The following is a 20,317-nucleotide window of genomic DNA, read 5'->3' on the forward strand; positions in this document are numbered from 1 at the left end:
GTCTACAGCTGCCACCAGGAGAAGCTGGTTAAAGAAGATTCTCAGGGGCTGGGGATTTAGCAGCGGTTACGCTGTCTGCTGCGCAAGCACAAGGACCCGAGTTCGATCCACGCTACCAAAAAAAAAATAGTAGAATGCTTTGAGCTGGGGATTTAGCTCAGTGGTTCTGCTGCCTGCCCCGCAAGCGCAAGGTGCAGAGTTCAATCCCCAGTACCAAGAAAAAAAGCAGATTCTCAGGCCCCAGGCCTCGCCTCCCAAGTCTTCTGAGACCGGTGGTTTTGGTGTCATTAATAGTGTTTGAACCCAATCAGTATTTATTTATGAATTATTACCCACACTGGTATTATTATACCATCCATGCGCTGGGCTCACATAGTTTTTCCACACCATAATGAACTGGCAGTTTACAAAGTTTTTGGTAGTGATCAATGGTAAGACGTTTACTTACATCTAAATACATATAACTGAGACTAAAGTTTCAAAAATCAGCGATTATCCTTACAATGTGTAATACCTTGGGATGCTTTCCACTCAACTTGCACCTATGTTTCAGTGCTGAGTGCGACTCACTGAAGGGATGCAGGGCCACTACTGAACTGTAAGTCACAGTTCAGCTCACAAACATCACGGGAATCTGAGTGTTGGATTGGGATGCTTTATCAGAATGGCTGTCCTTGTAGAGGCGTCACAGTCCGAGGAACCCAGAGAGTCCCCCTAAGTCGAAAAGTCTTTACAGCTAATCAGAAAGTCACTGAAGTATCTTTCTAAAAACAAAGAAATGCAGAAGCAATTGAAGCAATGAAAGCTGTTAGTTATTCTTAGTGGAAGTTCCAAACTTCCAAGAATAAATTAGGTAATGACTAATAAATTAGGACTTCGACGAGGGAATGCCCATGGCAACTCCAAAGCACACCCTGGGGTCCCCTCACTGTCCTGGGTAAGGATCCAGTCAGCGTCTCAGCCCAGGGCCTTGTGGCCTTTAAGAACCCTCAATCAGCTTAGCAGGCAACCCCAGAATTCCTGGAAAGTCACGCCAACACTGTATGGGCCTGTGTAGCTGCTTCCTTAGTAGGTTAGACTCTTCTAGTCCCAAGAACAAAGAAAGAAATGCTTGAGAAGCAAACTCCAAGATGAGTAATTTTTATCTGCAAGACCTGTGCATAGCTGGAACTCTAATTATGCATAATGTTTAAGATGATTCATCTCAGGGTTCTAGGTTAAAATATGTAGCCAAATCCTTTATTTAGACCTGTGATTTGCAGTTAAAATACCTTTTTAATTTCTTAAAATTTTTCTTAGTACATGTTTACAGAACATAGAAATATCTGTGAGGTTTTTTTTTCTTTATAAGAACTGCCTAATATTAGGGAGGGCCTGGGTTGTCAGACAGTTGATGTTGTTTTTTTTAAAGTATTTTGCTTTGATTAATTTCAAACATAAACAAAAAGAGAAGCCAGAGTATAGTACACTCAGCTTCTACAAGCCTCCACTCATGGCCATGCAGTTTTCCCTACACTCCCACTCAGTAAGCACGCCCATCCAACACAGGCCTCTATCCTCCCAAAGGGCTTAATTTTTATTTTCATCAGTACGTGTTTGCAGTATATAATGATCCCATCCTCACGGGGAGCTGGTTCATGTACATAACGCATCCTAATTCTTTTCTCATGCCCCGCCCCCATCTCTGGTGTCTTTCCCAAAGGACTTCCATTCCCTATCCCAAAAGATTTTTTTTAACCAAACAACAATACCACTATCGTGGCTAAAAAAAAAAAAAGTTTTGGCTTTTAAGATCATCAGATATCCTATTAACACTCATATCTCCCCAATCACTTTTGTACACTTATGGGAAAACAGAAAAGGGAGGGGGAACAAGACAGGATTCAAAATCATCAGGCATCGAAGTTGGTAGATGGAGGCTTTAGGTTTCTTGTATTTCTAGGTCTGCTGGCATCTCTTCTTTTTTAATTCTTGAAAACTTTTACAGAAGAAACAAGCTCATTTGCTCCCTGATTCTGGGACTAGTTCATTGCATCCTTGTGGTTTAGTTTGAATTTCCTGGTTCTATGTGCGAGTGTGCACACATGCATGCACCACCTCCTGCAGCCTGGCAGCTGGATCTAGAAGTTTGATCGGATTTAGGTTCTTTTTCTGTTTCCTGTAAAATCTTACAGTAGGTGGTGGTATGTCTTCCCACCAGGACGCAGGTCCAGCCTGGGTGTCTGGCATCTGGGGTGACAGCACCAGCCGTTAATGATTCCTGAAGTGCCTCGTTCGCTCCTCCTGGCCACAGGGAGCGGGCGGCCTTCACTCTGCTTCAGGAACTCCCTGGCCGCCAACCCTATGGAGGAACCTTCGAGGTCAGTATGTGAGCAGCCGGGAGATGCAGCTCAGAGGAAAAGCACCATCGGTACTTGACTTTTTCCGTAATGAGGCTGTTGCCTGGCATCCTCCTAAGGTAACTAAGTTAGTTTCTTCATTCCTTCCTCTTAGTGTTATTAAAAATTCAAGAACTGAACCTACGATGTGTTTCTGTCCACGGTGGCATTATCCTTACTGATCCTCAAGCTGTCATAGCTCCACTGGTGATCCCTGAGTTCCTTTTTGGAAGGACTTGAACGGGTATGGAAAACATAACATTTACAACTGCAGTTTGAAATGCTGGAAGGAGTATAACTCAACTTTCTAGTGAGATCCTTTGTTCACCCACAATTCTCTCGAAAATGCTTGATAAAATTTGCTAGGTTTACAAACAAAATAATGTTTTATCAGTTAAAACGGAAAGTCCAAAGAAAAATGGGGATTTTGAAGGTGTAACTTTATGAAATCAAAACTCGTGCATTAAAAAGCAGTCAAACAAAATCATCTCCAAACCAATTTTTACATGAAAATTATCTTATAGGGCATTAAAAAAAAAATCTGTGCCAGCTGTCACACCCTCTGAGAAACACTGTCACTCTCTGGAATCATGGAGCAGGGGCAGCCCAAGGGAGTCAGATTTCCCCTTCATCTGATCCGTGAGTCCTGGTGGAGTCCTTCTCACGGCCCTCCTTAACCAGGTCTCACCCTGGAAGGCCAACTCCCCGAAGAGCAGAGCCACCTCCTGGGGTGCACGATCATGGCTACTGTCACCCCAAGGAGCATGGGTCGGACACGCAGAGCTGCTGGGAGCCCAGATGACCAAACCCCAGCCTGCCCAGCACTCACACACAGGGGACAGCAGGCAGTTGGCATCGCACTGAGCCGAGGGCCACTCAGGACTCGGTGGGAGTGGAAGAGTCACTACCCGCAGAAGGAAAGCCAGAGAATGCTCTCAGGACAAGGTGGCCCCATCTCTGGGGCCCACAAAGATCTGGCCAGGTGGGAATAAGGTGAGTGAGGTCCAGGCGGGAGAGCAGTGGGTGCCAAGGGAAGAAGGCAAGAGAGCAACTTGCCCTGGACACCAACCCCCTCGCCGGGGCCTCCGATCTGTGGGTGAGTAAAGTAGCTCGTGTGCAGGGAGCAGAAATCTCACTAAGGATCTCACACACTCCTTCATCTAAGGAGGCCACTACCATTATGACCCCTGGACAGATGAGCAGAGAGTTCCAAAATGTGCTTGAGGCTCCAAGACAAGGGGAGGTAGACCCCCATGGGAATGCAGGCAGCCTGGCTAAAGCCTAGCTTGTTTGTTTTGTTTTGTTTCGTTTTTAGAGACACGGTCCCCTCAATACGTAGTTCAGACTGGGCTTGAACTCATTATGTTGCTCAGGCTGTCCTGGAACTCATAGTGATCCTCCTGCCTCAGCCTCCCAAGTGCTGGAATTACAAGTGTGCCCCACCTCACCTGGCAAGTCTGCTTTTCTTATGACTCTACCAAATGCCTCCCGATGGACACAAGTCTCTGCTACCTCATCTGACTGCCATCACTTGAAAAGACCTAGAAGCACTGTCACTAGTTCACAGCCTTTTTCCCTCAGTACTGGGGACTGAAAACAGGATCTTCACCCTAAGCTACAACCTAGCCCTTTCTATTTTTCTATTTTGACACTGGGTCTTGCCAAGTTATCAGGTAGAAGGTCCCATCGTGTAGGATTTTGTGTGGACACAAGTTTTCAACTTGTCTCAACACAGCTTTCTCGTTAAACAGTTCCACCAGCACGCCGCCTGGTGCTGAACTCACCGGCAACCTGGAGTTCGAGTGTGGTCTGTGAAACCGGTTCCTGTGTGACAGACCAGGAGGCAGCGATCACGGCTGTTCTCTGGGACACCCACATGGTTGGATCTGCCGGCCATCAGCCCTCACTGACACAGCTGATCAAAGATACCGATCAGTGCGGTGCCCTGTCCCTCCCCACCAGCCCTGACCCAGATTCTGTAATCAGTGCTTCCTGACAGCAGGCTGGCCGGCCTGTGCTGTCTCCCTGTCCCTGTCACTCCGCAGTAGCAGGCTGTCGTGAACGCCTCGCTGAAACTTCCCGAGTGCACCAGATCAGCGTGTCTGCAAGCGCCCGTGGGCCTGGCTACTGCGGACAATCACTGGAGCTGTGCGGCGCTCCCTGCAGAACAACTGAGCACTACTGCACCCTCTCGGAGGCATCACGGGGCCGGCTGACCCCGCTGGCCTGGCTACGGAGAAGTTGTGGTGGACAGGCCATGTACGGACAGCAGCAGGCCCTGCAGTGCGGCTGTCACCTGGCTGTGGTCACAGGACTCCCGAGAGGCTGCCAGCAGAGTCGGGTGCAGGCTCTGAGGAGAGCGGGGCCCACACACCATCCTCCCTCAGGGGTTCCTCGCTGTTGAGGCGCAGGGCAAGGTGAAAACGCAGAGAGCTCGCTGCGGGTGGAGGAGTCCGCGTCCCCTCCCCAGCCCAGTCACCCCAACCCAGGCAAACAGGAGACCCCAACACGCACGCAGCCTCACTCCAGGGACTGAGGTCACAGTGGGACATGAGCCACTGACCTGGGTGTCGCTCAGGAGGAGGCAGGAGAGGGGCTGGGCAAGGGGGCACCAAATGGCAGGGAGCAGGCGGCCGAGTCCACCCGGGAAGGGGGCGGAGCGAGGGCGCCAAGCCCCCACGCATGCGCCGTCAGCCCAACCTGCTTCTCTCAGGAGCCCAAGGTCCAATCAGAAGTGCGGGGAATCCCAGGGCGGACTCCGAATCCCTGGCCCTGTGTGGCTACCTCTGTCTCAGCCGTCCAGCCAGCCCTACCGGCAGCTGCGGTCCCCATTACAGCTTTTCTTCTCCTTCGAACAGTTTTAAATTCGGTAAAAAAGACCACTGACCCATGTTTGCATCCAAATTAGCTTAGGGACCAGGACCACATCAAAAGATGTTAGAACCCCGAAAATTCACAAGCATGTCCACCAGTCTCAGTCTCCAGCTGTCAGAAAGGTCTGCAGGCTGATGGGCTCATTCTAACCAATTAAAAAGAAAAAGAAAAGCTAACACTTTCTAAATTAAGATATCACTTGTTTACTAAAAGTTACACATTCTAGCGGGTATGGTGCGCATGCCTGTGATCCCAGCACTCAGGAGGCTGAGACGGGAGGATCGCTGCGAATTTGAGGCCAGCCTGGAATAGTGAGACCTGGTCTCAAAACACCAAATAAACAAACAAACAAATATTACCTGCTCTTTTAGCTGACATATGATATGACTTTTATCTGACAAAGATATTCAAGATTTTGGAAACGAAGACAGGCCTAAGTTACATATGCCAATTAAAATAAACATACGCATATCATGACAAACATTATCTACGCCAATTATGTGCTTTACAAAAAATAAAATTACCGGTGGGTAATGATACCCCACGTGTCTCACAGACACTCCGACGTCTGGCTGGGACTGGAGGTAACAGCTCTGGAAATCACCAAGCACACTTCTCCCAGCCAGCTGGGGCCTGCTCCTCCGCCTCAGTCCGGTGTGGCGATGGCAGTAAAGCCACCCCACACGACCCAGGTGACTCTCGGCTGCTTGCCATCCTCACAGCCCGCAGACGACTTCCACCCACGCCAGTAATAACGTCATTTCTGATTCGCTCTTGTACTGGATAAGTTTGTCTGCTTGCTTTTGTCTTGCTGTTTGGTTGGTGCGGTTCGTTTCTCTTACACTCTTTGAATCCAGATCCAGATCCAGTGAAGCTACTGTGAATTTTTATTTTCGGGCTGGGTTACAGTGGTTGATGAGACTCGTCTCTCTTCAGTCGTCTGGCTGAAGAAATGAGACAGCGCATGCTCAGAGGCAGAGGGGAGGGAGAGGGAGACAGTGCAGCCCAGGGGAGCCAGGCTGGGAAGGCACCGGGGGACACTCAGGCTGCTTCCGGTGCAGAACGTGCTAGGATTTTTTTTTTTCCTTTGGTACCGGGGATCAAACTCGGGACCTTGTACTTGCGAGGCAGACAGAGGAACCACTGAACTAAATCCCCGGCCTGTGTTAGGATTTTAAGAAGAAAAGTTTCCGCGGGCCTGGTGGTGCACACGTGTAACCCCAGCATTTGGCAGGCTGAGGCAGGAAGGTCACTGGGAGTTCAAGGCCAACCTGAACTACACAGTGAGAGTCTGGCTCAAAAAATAAATAAATAAAAATAAAGCAAAAAGAAGGAAGGGGAGGAGGAGGAATTGGAGAGAATGTTCCCGTCAAATTAGAGCCTTTGACTAATTCAAGGTTGGTCTGCACTGGCTGCCCGCAAACCCCTGGAGAGTTGGGGCACTGGCTCCCGGAAGGCGTTCAGCAAGCAGATGAGAGGCCAGGGAGTTAAAGCCTCCCCAGAAACGCAGCATCTTGCTTCCTGCGCAATCATCCAGACCCCTGCAGAGGAACTACAAAAAAAATCGTTTGCCAGCTGATGAGGGAGCTAAGTTCCCATCAGGATGAGTTTGCAAGGCCCCAAAAGACAAATTTCTTATCTTCTTTTACCGGATTACATTTTTATTGGCACATAATGATTGTACTCATTGTTAAGCATTGGTACATGTACATAACACACCTTAATTCTTTTAGGACAAATTTCTTATAAGGCAAAATGGGGGGAGGGGATAATTCACAAGAAAAAAATTTAAAAGACACCAGAATAAATTTCTTTAACAATGAATGGAAAGACAAGACTTGGTTCTTCCCATGTGAACAGACTTAAGCTTCATTTCTGGGTAAAGCAGAATCCTCTCTGTACTATGAAATGAACAGGTTCAATAGTGAAAATATCCTCTTTTTTTTTTTTGTCTTCAAAGAAAGTCTATGGATAAAAGCATTAGAACCCATCACAGTTCTTATGTGGAATAATGTTCTGCATTATTTGCTTTGTAACTTTCAAAACAGGGTTCTAAAAGAGGACCTTTGTTTCCATTTACTGAAATATGAGCAACCATAGACCAAGGCCTGAGAAGTCCTTGATGTCCGCTGACTTTGTCTAACCGTCTAGTGATGGCTTTTACGATTAACCATAAAATAAAGAAGGGTCTCACAAACCATAAGGATTCACACCAAACAGCATTGCAAGGCCAGATTGCCATGCTGGCAAACAATAATCCTCTCAAGTGTTAGGCAGCCCTCTACCTTAATATCAGAAAATCCTGAATCCTTTTATACAGATTCTGAAAAACGAGTTGCTAAAGATGCGGTGTAAAATTAAATTATTCAGAAAAAAAAGCTGAAAATAGATCACGACCCTCCAGATTATAATATGCATTTTATTTCCATTTATGTTCAAACATATGTGTGCACTGGGCAAGGGGATACTTGTTGGTATTTCTTTAAAAATCAACAAAATATATACTTCTAAGTAATTTGGGAAGAATAAGTTATCGTGAAATGTAGCAAAATAAAGTGGAAAGCTCGATCATCAATCAGACGAGGTGGGACACGGAAGGCTTTTTGTAGACGAGGACGTGTCTGGTTACGACCAGGCGGCATGAGAGGAGAGGGAGACACGGGCGGCCGGAAGTGGGCATCCTGGTGCAGGGAGGAGAGAAGAGCAACCTGGAAGATAGCGAAGACGGCGATGAGGAGGAGGGGCAGGCACGGCTGGTTATAGCAGAAACAGGTCCGTAAGCCAGTGAATCCGGGGAATGTGCCCAAGTCAGCAGAGCAGGCAGGTGGCAGAGCAGGGACCCGGGGCGCTGTGTGCACGGCAGGCACGGCTGGAGCCTCGGCAAGGGCAATCAGGCACAGTCCACTCTGCTACTGCCCTGGAGTTGAGAAGAGCCACCCCAGGGCCCTGCAACAGGCTCCTGCGACCTGCCGGTACCAGCTGGTTATCTGCCCCATCTGGGGCCTGCTGCCTCCCACCCGGCCTGGTCAGGACAGGGAAGGGGCCGATCAAGGGAGGTTCGAGTCTCCCTCTGCAACTCACCCGGCTGAGTCACCAGTGAGTAAAAACTAACCACCAGATTCGGTCACGGGAAGAAACCACCAGAAGAAAACGGGGGGATCAAGGTCGTGCACTGCAGGAGTAGGGTGGCTAGAGGGAGGGAGGGAATGCGAAGGGACAGCGGAGAAGACAGAAGAAATAAACACCAAGCTGAGGGAGCTCTAGGAAAGGCAGCCGACTGGTTTCTTGGGGTTCCCGTGCAATCAGTGTTCTATGTCTCCCCCACGGGAACCTAGGAGTTCGGGGCCCCAACAAATAGATAGTGGAGTTTGAATCCCAGCAGCCCCAGCATGGACAGAACCCCTCTGCATCCTCCTGTCTTTAATTTAGACATTGGTGAGATAAGTTCCTCCCAAAACTTCCTTATCATCATCAGAATTAGTTGAAGCCCTTTTTAAAAATACAGATTCCTGGGCCCTGCTGCAGACCTGGCAGATCAGAACACCAAGGAACAAGGGAGGCATAAGAATCCATGTAACAGCTGCCTTCTGGGTGACTGTCCTAGAGACCTCTGGGCATTTCCACAGCCATGCCCTGAGACCGCGTCCCCACTTCGGGAGTCAGGCCACATAAGTGACTTAAAACAGCACATTGAACTGGGGCCTCTTCCTTCCTAAATAAATAAACACACTCACTGCAGTGTCTGTCCCTTTGGGCCCCAGTAACAAATACCATAGACCCAGTGGCTCACAAACTATGGAAATTTGTTTCTCACAATTCCAGAAGCTTGAAAATTCAACATTAAGGTTCCAGCAAAGCTGGTGGAAGAGATGAGGGATCTCTCTCAGGCTCCTTCAGTAGGGTGCTGAGCTCAATTACCAGGGCTCCACGCTCATGACGAATCACCTTCCAAAGGCCCCATCTTTGACTTCAGTCATGCTGGGAACTGGATTTCAATATAAGAACTTGGGGGACATTAGCGCTCATTGAGTCCACTGCAACTGGATGCAGGGCTAAGGATAGAGGCCAGAGGCCTTCAAGGAGAAGCGCTCTTGGGGACAGAAGTGGGGGAGCGAGCGGAACGCACGGATATGAACGCAATATACCTTTACAGGAGGCCCAAGAAAGACTCGAGCCAGTGAGCCACTAGGACCTGCCTGGTGCCAGATGTTTCCACATCTCCATCTCCATCTCCACAACGGTCCTAAACATGATGAATTCAGACATGCAAGCTAAATATCTACAGATGAATGAGGCTGGAACAAGCCATCTAAAATCATCCAGCCTGGCAGTGAGAGTCATGATACAAACTTGGGTCTTCCTGACTTCGAGGCCAGGGCTCCATTCACACACCGCATGTGGAGTCCCTGGGCATCTGGCTTTAATCTGTCTGTCAGTCTTCAGTTCCAGGAGCTCTAGAGGGCAGCAGTCAATGGTCAGGTGATCTTCAGTCTACTGGGTGTGGCCAATTGTACTCGGATGTTTTCATCCACAGTGGCTCAAGCCATTCAGATGGGCCTGACCCTGTCCAGGGTCCCAGAAAGGAATTCAGCCCCTCTGCATTCCGGTACAGCTGGCTTGGCCACAGCTACTACAAAAGATCCTCTTGTTCCTCCAACACCTTCACTTCAAAAGAACCAAAGATGCTAAGAACTGGGCTTTGGCCCACAGGCATCGGTATGGACCCATCTCCCCCGGCTGCCCAGCCCTGCCCTGCTCTCTAGAAACCCTGCCAGGGTTCTGCTTATCCAGATGCAGCCAACCCCTTGCCAGGGAAACGAACTTGATCACAGCCATGTGCAAACAGACCTGTGTTAACGCCTCTTCTTGGCCGCATACCTGGGCTCAGTGCTAAGATTTCACACTGCCAGACACCCCCGACCCAGTCCCAGGCAGGGGCCACAGCACTGAGTCTGAGGCTTCTACATCTCTCAGCTCAAGAGTATTTGCTGTAACAAAATACCACCCATCAAATGGCTGAAAATTTATTTTATCACAGTTCTGGAAGCTAAAACCCCAGGACCAAGATGTTAGCAATTTGGTTTTTCCCAAGGCCTCTCTCTTGTTTTGTTTTTTTAGGTTTTTTGTTTGTTTTAGAGACAGGGTCTTGCTGTGTAGCTCAGGCTGGCCTTGACCTTGGCAGTCCTCCTGCCTCAGCCTCCCGAGTGCTGAGATCTTAGGCATCACAGCACTCTAAGGCCTGTCACTTGGCTTGCACATGGTCACCTGTGACCTCACGGTCTTTCTTCCATTCATGCTCTTCCATCCTTATGACCTCATTTAACCTCCACTACCTTTCTAAAGGTCCTGTCTCCAATATGTAGTCACAGTCAGGTGTACAGCAGTGTAGACTTCAACATCTGACACTGGGGAGGACACAGTTTAGCCCATGAGAGCAAGTGGACCACACACACCTGGTCCAAGATCAACTTCAACATCAAGGTTAACTAGCCTACGATTGGTCTGTTCACCCCAAGATGCTCAGGACCCATCCTGCCCCTCCCAAACTCCTCCCTGCAAAAGCAAATATTCTCTCAGGCTGTTACCCTCAGTAAACAGGAGACCGGGCTGGAATATCTCAACAAGCCACAAGAAACTATGTGGATCAGAACGGTTTCCTTGACAATCAGAGAGGCCATAACATAACGCTTGACACAGCGCCGTGACCTACTTAGATTTGGACAATAAATTCTATGGTCACCCTACTTTAGATCCAAGTGAACATGACACACAGAAGCACACTCTTAAATGGTTTCCAAAGCCCAAAACATAAAATTCACTGAGCAGGGAGCTAGTAATTGTACCACCCTAGTGGGCCACTCATTTGAAGGCCAAGATCAAGCATCATCTGTCAGCACAGTGAAGCAGCATCCTGGGTGGGGCTGACCTGGCCACACCACTTACAAACACTGCTCTCTGTCTACATCCGGGTCCTCTCTCAGACACCTGAACATCCGGAACCCTGCATCCGGTAGCCATTTCTGGAGAATGTCACTCATCTTTTTTTCTCATTCGATGCCAAAATGACCAAGAAATCATATAAATCATATAAAAGCCAGACCTAGAGAGGGACACGAGCCTTCACAGTTCCCACGGACACAGTCAGGGGAGAGACCAGTGACGATCTTGGGCATCTTCCCTAGGAAAGGCAGCCCTGGGAAAAGGAACTCAAAGCTGAGGATCGTAATCCCTGTTGGTGTAGCTGTCCTGACTGAGACAGGATGGGAGTCAAAGAGGAGCTGCAGGGCACATCTTTCCAGGTGCTGGCATCAGGGGGACAGCCGTGGCCCCTCCATCACAGCGTGTGGGAGTATGACGCTGTGACTGCCTGCTGTTCTGTGGCCAAACCTGAGGCAGGAAAAGGCAGCCATTAATAGTAAATATCGGGACTGGCCGCTCTGGGCCTGGTGCCAGGGGCCACATTCCAGCGGCCACATTCCAGCTGGACTCTGAGACTGCTGTCATCCCAGGTGGGAAAACACCTTCTGGTTCTTTTCCACGGCTCATATTAAAAGAGAAGACAAACAGAGGGAGACACAAATAGTCAGATTGTGTGAACCTGCACAGCACGAAGATGAATTGGTAGCTGCCGTGTGGACCCAATCCAGGAAGTTCCCTAGGCTCTGTGGTTCTAGAACATTCTCGAGTGAACCTGGCTCGACAATGAATCTCTCTTTTTTTTGGTATCGGAAATCGAACTCAGGTCCTTGTGCTTGTGCAGCAGGTGGTGAAACCACTGAGCTAAATCCCCAGCCCCAACAATGAATCTCTTTTGATAGCCGACAGTTCTTCGGGGTCCCCAACTGAGGGCCTCAGACTCAAGTGGAGCTGTCTCTCAGGGCCTCACCACTACCCTCTGAGGGGATGACGGCATTACCCAAATATTTCTTCTTTTCCAAAGGAGGAAAACCATAGCTCTGAAAGATAAAGTCACGAGTTTTAGGTTCATCTGGCTAAAAGCCTCACCCTCCCTCCCACACACACACATGTCTGCCTCCGTGAACATTTGTATCATACCTAAATCCAATCCAGAGAGCATAAATATCTATTATAACATAGAATAAATATAAAAAATAAGGAAATTGGGCAAAAGGAGAATAAAGCAGGAAAAAATGGCTCAAGTTGAAGCATAGCCCACAGGAACTCAGGCCAGAGCTGAGATTCGAGGGAGACACCAGGCTGCTTCAGAAATGAAACCTCCAGGGTGAGAACTTGATATTTAATTCCTGGGGGAATCTTGTGGGAGTTTTTTGTTTGTTTTTTGTTGATTCTGTACATTGAACACAGGGCCTTCACACTGAGCTCCATCCCCAACGATTTTTATTTTTTTATTTTGAAACAGGGTCTTCCTAAGTTGCCCAGGTTCAACCTGAACTGGAAATCCTCCTGCCTCAGCCTGGTATGCACCACAACGCCCAGCTAGGAATGCTTTTTTGATGGGAGAAGAAGACAGACTAACACAGGGAAACACTCCATGTCTCCTCGGTATAGAAAATGGATCAGGGGCCGGGGATTTAGCTCAGTGGTTCCGGCGCTTGCCTTGCAAGCGCGAGGACCTGAGCTCGATCCCCGGTACCAAAAAAAAAAAAGAAAATGGATCAATACAGCTAGTGAGCCTATAAAATAAGTGAATGTTGCCAACATCATGCCAAGTACATTCTGAGCGCCAACAGCCAAAATAAAAGTCTCTGAAGATGTTTGTAAAGCTTTCTGTTGTTCCCCCAAAACGCAGCTATAAAATAGGAGAACAAGAGAATTGCCGATCAGAAGTGTTGCGGAAGGAACAAAGCCTCCCCCTCCAATACACTGTTTAAAAACTCGCAGGGATTTACTAGAAACGCTACCCACACATGTGCCCAGCATGCATACAAACAACCAACAGCTCCCTCTAATTAGGCCACGGAGACCAAGCCAAGCTCAGCGGAACACACACCTCTCCAGTGATTCCACTGAGGCTCAGCCCCATCAGCTCTCCACACCGGCCAGACAGCATCCAGAGCAACACGGCGGGGACTCAGGTCAGAGAGCAAAGACGACAGCTTCTCATAGGGCTCTGAGTGCGAGCACCTGGCTGCTGTGCTTGAATTCAGCATGAAACCCGAGCCAGAAAAACAGACATCTCAGTTCCACCAGAAATGACTGCAGCTCATGCAGCACCAGGAGCCTGGAGCAACCCCACGCCTCCGTCCTACTTGGCTCATGCAGAACAGAGCAGCAGGAAAGGAGGCAAAGCTATGCCCACAAATAACCAGAGAAAAGCCTCATGGAACAGATCTTCTGTCAAAACTATGAGGTGTGGGGCCGGGGATTTAGCTCAGTGGTTCTGCCTCCTGCCTCAAGGAGTTCGATCCCCGGTACCAAAACAAAACAAAACTATGAGGTGTGAATGTTTAACTTTTAAAACACTGTGACAGTACAAAACACATGGCCAGGTGTGGTGGCCCATGCCTATCATCCCAGCACTCAGGAGGCTGAGGCAGGATCACCTCAAGTTACACAGTGAGTTCAAGGCCAGACCCTGTCTTAAAAACACCAAAAAAATTTTTTTTAAAAAAACACATTGTCATTACACACTTATCCCATCATTCTTGTCACTTTCTGAGGCAGTTCTGGAAATCCTCTTTCAAGAGTGTCTTTGGCTGCAGTCATGGTTGCCGTGAGGTCTCAAATCAACCCAACACGTTTCCCTTTCATAGTCATTTTGACTGTGGGAAGAAGCCAAAAGTTGCACAGTGCCAGTTCAGTGAATAAGATGGATGAGGACGCAGCGCAATGTTTTCCTGACCTTGTCTTTCTGTTGGATGACGGCTGGCAGCAGCATTCACTGTATTTTTGTTTTTCTTTTTGTTGGTACGTGTCTGCAGTATATAATGATTACATTCCTCATGGGGAGTTGCCACGTGCACATAGTACATCTTAATTCTTTTTACTTCCTCTTTCTCCTATTTTTTTATCATACCTTGTAAAGACACTCATGAAAGAGGTCTTCCGGAACTGCTTCAGGAAGCAGCCAGAACGATAGGACAAGTGTGTTCAAGGGAAGGGGGAGGACGTCAAGGGGGTTTCATGCCGTTGTCTTTGACTGTAATAAATTTAAAACTTAAACATGCCCTGTATATTTTGGTCACCCCGCCTAACCCCAGTCATGAAGTCAGCTACATCAGAACTTTAAATCCATACGTCCAAAAGGGATTGGCCGTTTCCAAGAAATGAAACCCAGCTTCTTTGGAAGAAGGCATTTGTTCTCAAAGGCTTGCCAAAGGCACGGCTCTGAGTTCCTCACTCAAAACCCAAGCATGGCAGCCACACAGCAAGGAAAACCCAACCCAGGCAGCTCGAATTCAAAATCAGCCCCGTGGCTCCCCCAGAGTGCAGCCTCTGCTCGCCCCTCTGGATTCCATTGGAGGGTCGTCTGCCTGTTCCTTTGTTTTCCACACCAAACTATGACCCCATGAGGGCGAGGCCCACTCCTCACTGCACCTCCATCCCCCCTGCCAATAGCAGGTCTCAGTGAGAACCTGTTTGTGTGGCTCATTCAGTATCTGCCCAATGAATGACCCAGTTAACGTCATCATTAACCATGCATATAATCAATGTAATTGTTAATTATGAATTCTCCAAATCACACTATCACAACAGCAACAGCTTGAGTAATTGAAAAACAGTGTACAGGGACAGGAAAGTTTGCATCCATTTCTGAAGACGCGCTGGGAAGCAATGGGCAGCAGGGTTGGCCCCCTGGCTTAGATTATTTTTTCTTTAACAGAAGGCTTGGCCATTGTGTTAGTCTATTTTCTGTTGCTAATATCACAATACCATAGATTGGGTAAGTGACAGAACAGGGGTGTATTGTGCTCAGGGGTACGGTCAGAGGTCGAAAGGCCACATCTGGTGATGGCCCTCTGGCTCGTACAGCCCCAGGGTGGACAAACCATGGTGAGACAGGAAATTGACTCTGAGAGTCCTACACTGACTGGCTCTTTTGGTGGCAGGGTGGGAGGGTTACATAAAGTCTTGTTCTGTAGGCTGGCCTTGACCTCACTATGTATCCCAGGCTGGCCTCAAACTCACAGCAAACCTCCTGCCTCAGCCTCCCAAGTGCTAGGATTACAGGCGTGCACCACCACACCTGACTCCAAAAATTCTCAGTATTATGGATGATGAAATGTTGCAAGCTGTTTTTAATTTACCCAGAAGGTATTTGGAGCTGAAATTCAAAAGGTGTGCCGAGAAGATATCCATTCATAAAGAGACAGATGAAGTAAGTCTCCATACTGTCAATACTCCGGGGCATACCCATTTGGGCAACAGGAACCCAACTGTGGAGGGCTGTCATGTGTCGTATATGTCATATGTCATACGATGTCCCTCCTTCAGCTTTAGAATCATTTCCTCCACCTGCAGAGGGATGTGGAGTTCATCCAAATCAAAAACAACTAAGTAGGGCCAGGGATTTAGCTCAGTGGTTTCGCTGCCTCCTACGCAAGCACAAGGACCTGAGTTCGATCCCCAGAACCAACAAAACAAAACAAAACACCTAAGCCTTGGACAGGAAGCCACCTCTGACCAGGTGAAATTCCCTGGGCAGGGCGCTGACCAGGCCCAAGCCCCCAGCTTCGCACCCTGCACACCTGGCCTTTAACCTGTGCTGCTCCAATGGCCATCTTCAAATTCTGATTTTGTGTCACAAGAAAGTTCTGAATTTTGAGGCCCATTTTATGGATGAGTGCGTGCGTATGTTTATACAGACACCCTGTGTTCTATGCAAGAGCGAGGAAAGAGCTTCATGAGAAGAGGCCAGCCTCTCTCTGGAGGGATTTCATTCAGTTATGAAAACTAACACAAAGATCAAAGCAGCCATGCCTGCTTTAACAGGTCTCAGTGTTACTTCAGTAAACATCAGTGTTGACTTGTCCTCGGGCACATGAAAACCTTTCCTTGGAAAGTTCACTGCCAGTATGAAAGGTTCTCCGGGATGGGCTCGGCCTCAGGCTTCGGGAGAAGGCTGAGCTCCCCTTAGCCCGACATCTCATGTCACACAGCTGTGGGAGGACACAAGCCACCAATCCATCCTGGAGAAGAGACAGTGCTCCCTCCTCCTGGCAAACACAGGAGGACTCGCTTGTTGGGGAGGCAGGGAGGGATGCTGAGGTCCGCGGCAGAGTTGAGACTCACAGCTTTAACAGTCCTGCCAGAGCACGGGCACATCTGTCCATACACCGTCTCCAGACCCTCTGGAGGCTCCCAACGAAGTATCTGGATCAACACAGCCAAGTTCCCGCACTGACCTACAAAACGCGATCAGCGGTTCTCGGGCGCCCGGAGAACATTCTCATTCTGCTTCCTGGGTTACAGCACACTTGCTGTTTCAACACTGGGCAGCAGGGAGTTTACCAAAGAGGTCAGGAGCCTCTGATGCCGGTCGCATTGTCACGAACTCAATCTCATAGGTCCTCGGGACGGCATTTCTTCATCTAGAAAATGAGGTGGTGAAACCAGAACAAAAGGTTCCCTCGCCTTTTGTTTCATCAGTAGATGTTTTCTTTGGAGAGGGCTTAGCTGCCAACAAAACACCCTGGTTTCCTAGGTCAGAGCTCAGGAACTGGATCACCAGAACGGATATCTCCCAGCATGTGGCTGAAATACTGGACTTGGGTCAGTGCCTAAAAGAGCCGGATGGCTTGGGCTCCTAGCTGACTACTAACTCACTCTGCCCCTCCTTGCTGAAATCTGCTCATTTCAGGCACATTTCCTCCAGGACATCACAGACTGGCAGAACACAAGAAAAACACAGGTGGCTTTTGGACGAGGGGGAAACTGGCACTGCTGTAACATCAAGCTCCAAACCCAGCCTAAAATGTCAACAGCCGCAACATTCTTTCAACTCCGTGCAACCTGGTCCATGACACGGTCAGATACTGTGTTTGAATGCTGTGTTACCAAGGCCAGGGTATTTCTGCCTGGGGTTCTCCTAAGCATGGCTTAAACTAGGATCACACACTGTTCCCAGAAAGCCAGGCAAACTGCCTGAACCACACCCTCCGCATCACCACAGAGTGCAACACAGCAAAGCCAACCCAGGCAAGGCAGCCTCCTGACCACTTCCAGGGGGCGCTGCTCAGGATGCTGATCAATTCCATCCACCCAGACAATGCACTAAAAGTCATATACAGCTTGGTTTTTGGCAAGCAAGGGTCAAGTCTTGGAAGCACAAAAGGCAAAAGGAAATGTCTGAAGCTTGGCCTGAAGATCTAAAGTTTGAGAAATGATAACACAAGAGTCTGATTCACTCTTATCTAAGTGCCAGAAGTCCCAGTCAGTAGTTGGATCAACTACAGAGAAATTCATCTCCACCAAGCGCCATGTAAAGAAGGCTGAACAAGTAGGCAGCCAACTGCAGCTCCAGGGCAGGGCAACCAGCAAGCAGTCAAGGGCAACCCTGTGGCCAAACCACTGACCTGTAATCCAGCCCAGCTGCTCATGAGCCGTGCCCTGGCGTGCCTCACCACTCCCCTGGGCCCCTGTGTCTCTGCATAGCAGCAGAGTGGGAACGTTAGCAGCAACCCGACCCCTACCTCCTCTCCAGACCTCACATACAATACACAAAGTGGGAGACACTACTGCTGAGCTGCCAAGATATCTGGCACAGGACAAGCACTGACATGGTGGCTGTGAATTCAACATTACATTGCTGGCCTGTCACAGTGTCTTCATTTTTAGAGCCAAAATCTTGACAACTCTAACCTTGGTGCCATAAAAAACAAGTCTCTGTGGGACTGTGAATCCCTTCAGGGAGCCCCGGGCTCCTCACACTCAGCTTTCTAGGCCAGGCTGGGCCTCAGGCTCAGTAGGACATCAGCCACCATTCCAGGGCCCCACCCAGAAGGCCACTTTCAACACACACTGCCCTGTGGCTCTCCCACCCACAGAGGACCTTGGGCAACTCTGACCAGTGGCTCCTTGTGGGGAACCTGACAGATCCCCAGGGACTTCCTCCTCACACCCACTCTCCAGATGCCAAAATGGCTTCCCATGGCCCTCCTCACTGTCCCTGCACACTTCTGTAGCAGAACCCCTCGTGTCAGCCCCACAGGCTATCTATGATGCTCTATGGGCACTCCAGGCCTGAAAGAGTCCCCGTCCTTAGACTAGCGTCAAGGATTTTCTGGATGTAGGTCGCCTTCCCTCCACCTCACCTCCTGCTTCTTCCAGTCTCTATCTCCTTGTTCAAGGGATAGGGAACTACTCTGACCATGGACTGAAACCCCTGCTCCTGCCTCCTCTGAGGACTTCCCTTCTCTCCATGGTGGAGGCCCTTCATGGCCACCATCTTTAGTACCTCATCTCCTGCTTCACCTCCCCCCCTTCACACCCCACCTCCCCACACTGGTGCCCAGTGGTGGTTACACTTGATTGTGTCGACTATGGCAGACACACTTGATTGTGTCAACTGGATTGGCTTGGGAGCCTCTGAGATTAGAAAAACACAGTCTTGGGTGGATTATGGAAGTGTGACCTTGGGGTCTATATCTGGTCCCTGGCCCATTGCTCCCTGGCACTATGACCCTGTTCTACTTCCTGCCACCATGAACTAAGCATCTTTGCTTGTTCTGCCACATATTTCAGCCATAATGTCTTTGCCTTGGACCCAGCCAACCATGGACTGACTCTCCCAGAGTGTGACTGAATTAAACCCCTCCTCCTTTAAATGGAGGTGTTGGGCATCAGTGGCAGGAAACCTGACTAATACATTCCCCGTCCTCTGAACTTTCAAACATACTGCTTCACTGTTTTAAAACAACTAACTTGGCCAACTTCCACTGACTCTTTAGGGCTCAGGTGAAATATTTCTTCTTCTTCTAGGTTTTTCTGACCACTACGCACCATGACTGCCTCTCCTACCGACTCTAGCATAGCAATGATGAGAACATACTGGAAGGACCTGTGCCAGTTAAGCTTAATAGTCACCCTGACTGGATTAAGAGACTCCTGGAGAGTTGAGATCACAGCAATTCTGTACTCATCAGTAGATTAATCCACTTCTGTTCATAGCTGAATGTGCTGCTAGAAGGAGGGCCTAGTTGGAGGACATGGGTCACTGGGGCTGCCTTTGCAAGGTATCTTTCCCTGGCCTCCTTCCCCTGTGCCCTACTTTCCAGCCTCCATGAACTAAACAGTTTTGTTCTGCCACACCTGTCCACCTTGATGATCCTGCTTTAGAGCCAGCTGACCATGGACTGAAACCCTGAAACCATGAGCCAAATTAAGCCTCTCCTCCTTTAAGTTGTAGGGGTCAGGTATTTTCCCCCAATGATGGCAAGGCTAATAAAGGGTCTTTTACCTGAGTTTCTTCCCCTGATGGTAAACTTCACAAGGGAGGAGGACATGGCATCTCTGTTGCCTACACAGCAACTTCTACTTGATATGTCTTCAGGGAGTATTGGCTATACTGTATGCTTCATGGCACTCCTTCATCCCGGAAGGCCCTTCTCACCTTTATCCACCCAAATGACCCCCACTCATCTGTAGCAGACATCTCTGCCCAGTATTAACAGACTCTGGTTAATTGCAACCCAACCTCAATACCCTTTGATCTCTCCAAACAAGACAAGCAGTGCCTTCACCCTTTACATCCCTGTTTGCCTATCAGCTATCCCTGTCTGCATATCAGCTATCCCTGCCTGCATATCAGCCATTGACAGATGCTTCCTGCCAGATGCTTCCAGATGTTTCACACTGTGCTGCTAAATGTCTTCAAAGCATTACCTTCCCACACTTGTAGTCAATAAAATACTGGGTGCCCTTGGTGGCTCTTGTCCTTGCTGCCCAGAGCAACACTAATCAACCTCAAGACCCAGTTCTCTCTAAATCTTGTTTCTTTCTTTACATTTATTAGCTTGTGCTGTAGTGCCTCATAGGAGACTGCAGATCTACTCCAGAGGTCCATGGTAAAGTCCCTATTCCTGTCCCCTACACTGGCACCTAATGTGGACGTAATTTGAATCCAAGGTTGGATTCACCTGTGA

General features: G+C 48.9%; 1 protein-coding gene across 5 annotated transcripts in view; it reads right to left on the minus strand.

The window, feature by feature from the left end:
* The window catches only part of Retreg1 (reticulophagy regulator 1), a 123,773-nt gene that overhangs the window by 88,342 nt on the left and 15,114 nt on the right, over nucleotides 1-20,317 (minus strand). For 2 of the 5 annotated variants that reach the window (XM_087189438.1, XM_021258632.2), the window contains exon 2: nucleotides 515-764. The exons of 2 other annotated variants lie outside the window; for them this stretch is intronic. The gene's annotated coding sequence lies outside the window, so the exon portion shown is untranslated. Of the gene's footprint in view, nucleotides 1-514; nucleotides 765-5,776; nucleotides 6,001-20,317 lie in introns of those variants that run through there. One more of the 5 variants, XM_087189439.1, reaches the window with a different exon arrangement.

This window comes from Heterocephalus glaber, unplaced genomic scaffold, assembly GCF_053883595.1.
Source record: "Heterocephalus glaber isolate CG9 unplaced genomic scaffold, H.glaber_assembly_v1.0 deba00001538, whole genome shotgun sequence".
Taxonomy (NCBI): domain Eukaryota; kingdom Metazoa; phylum Chordata; class Mammalia; order Rodentia; family Bathyergidae; genus Heterocephalus; species Heterocephalus glaber.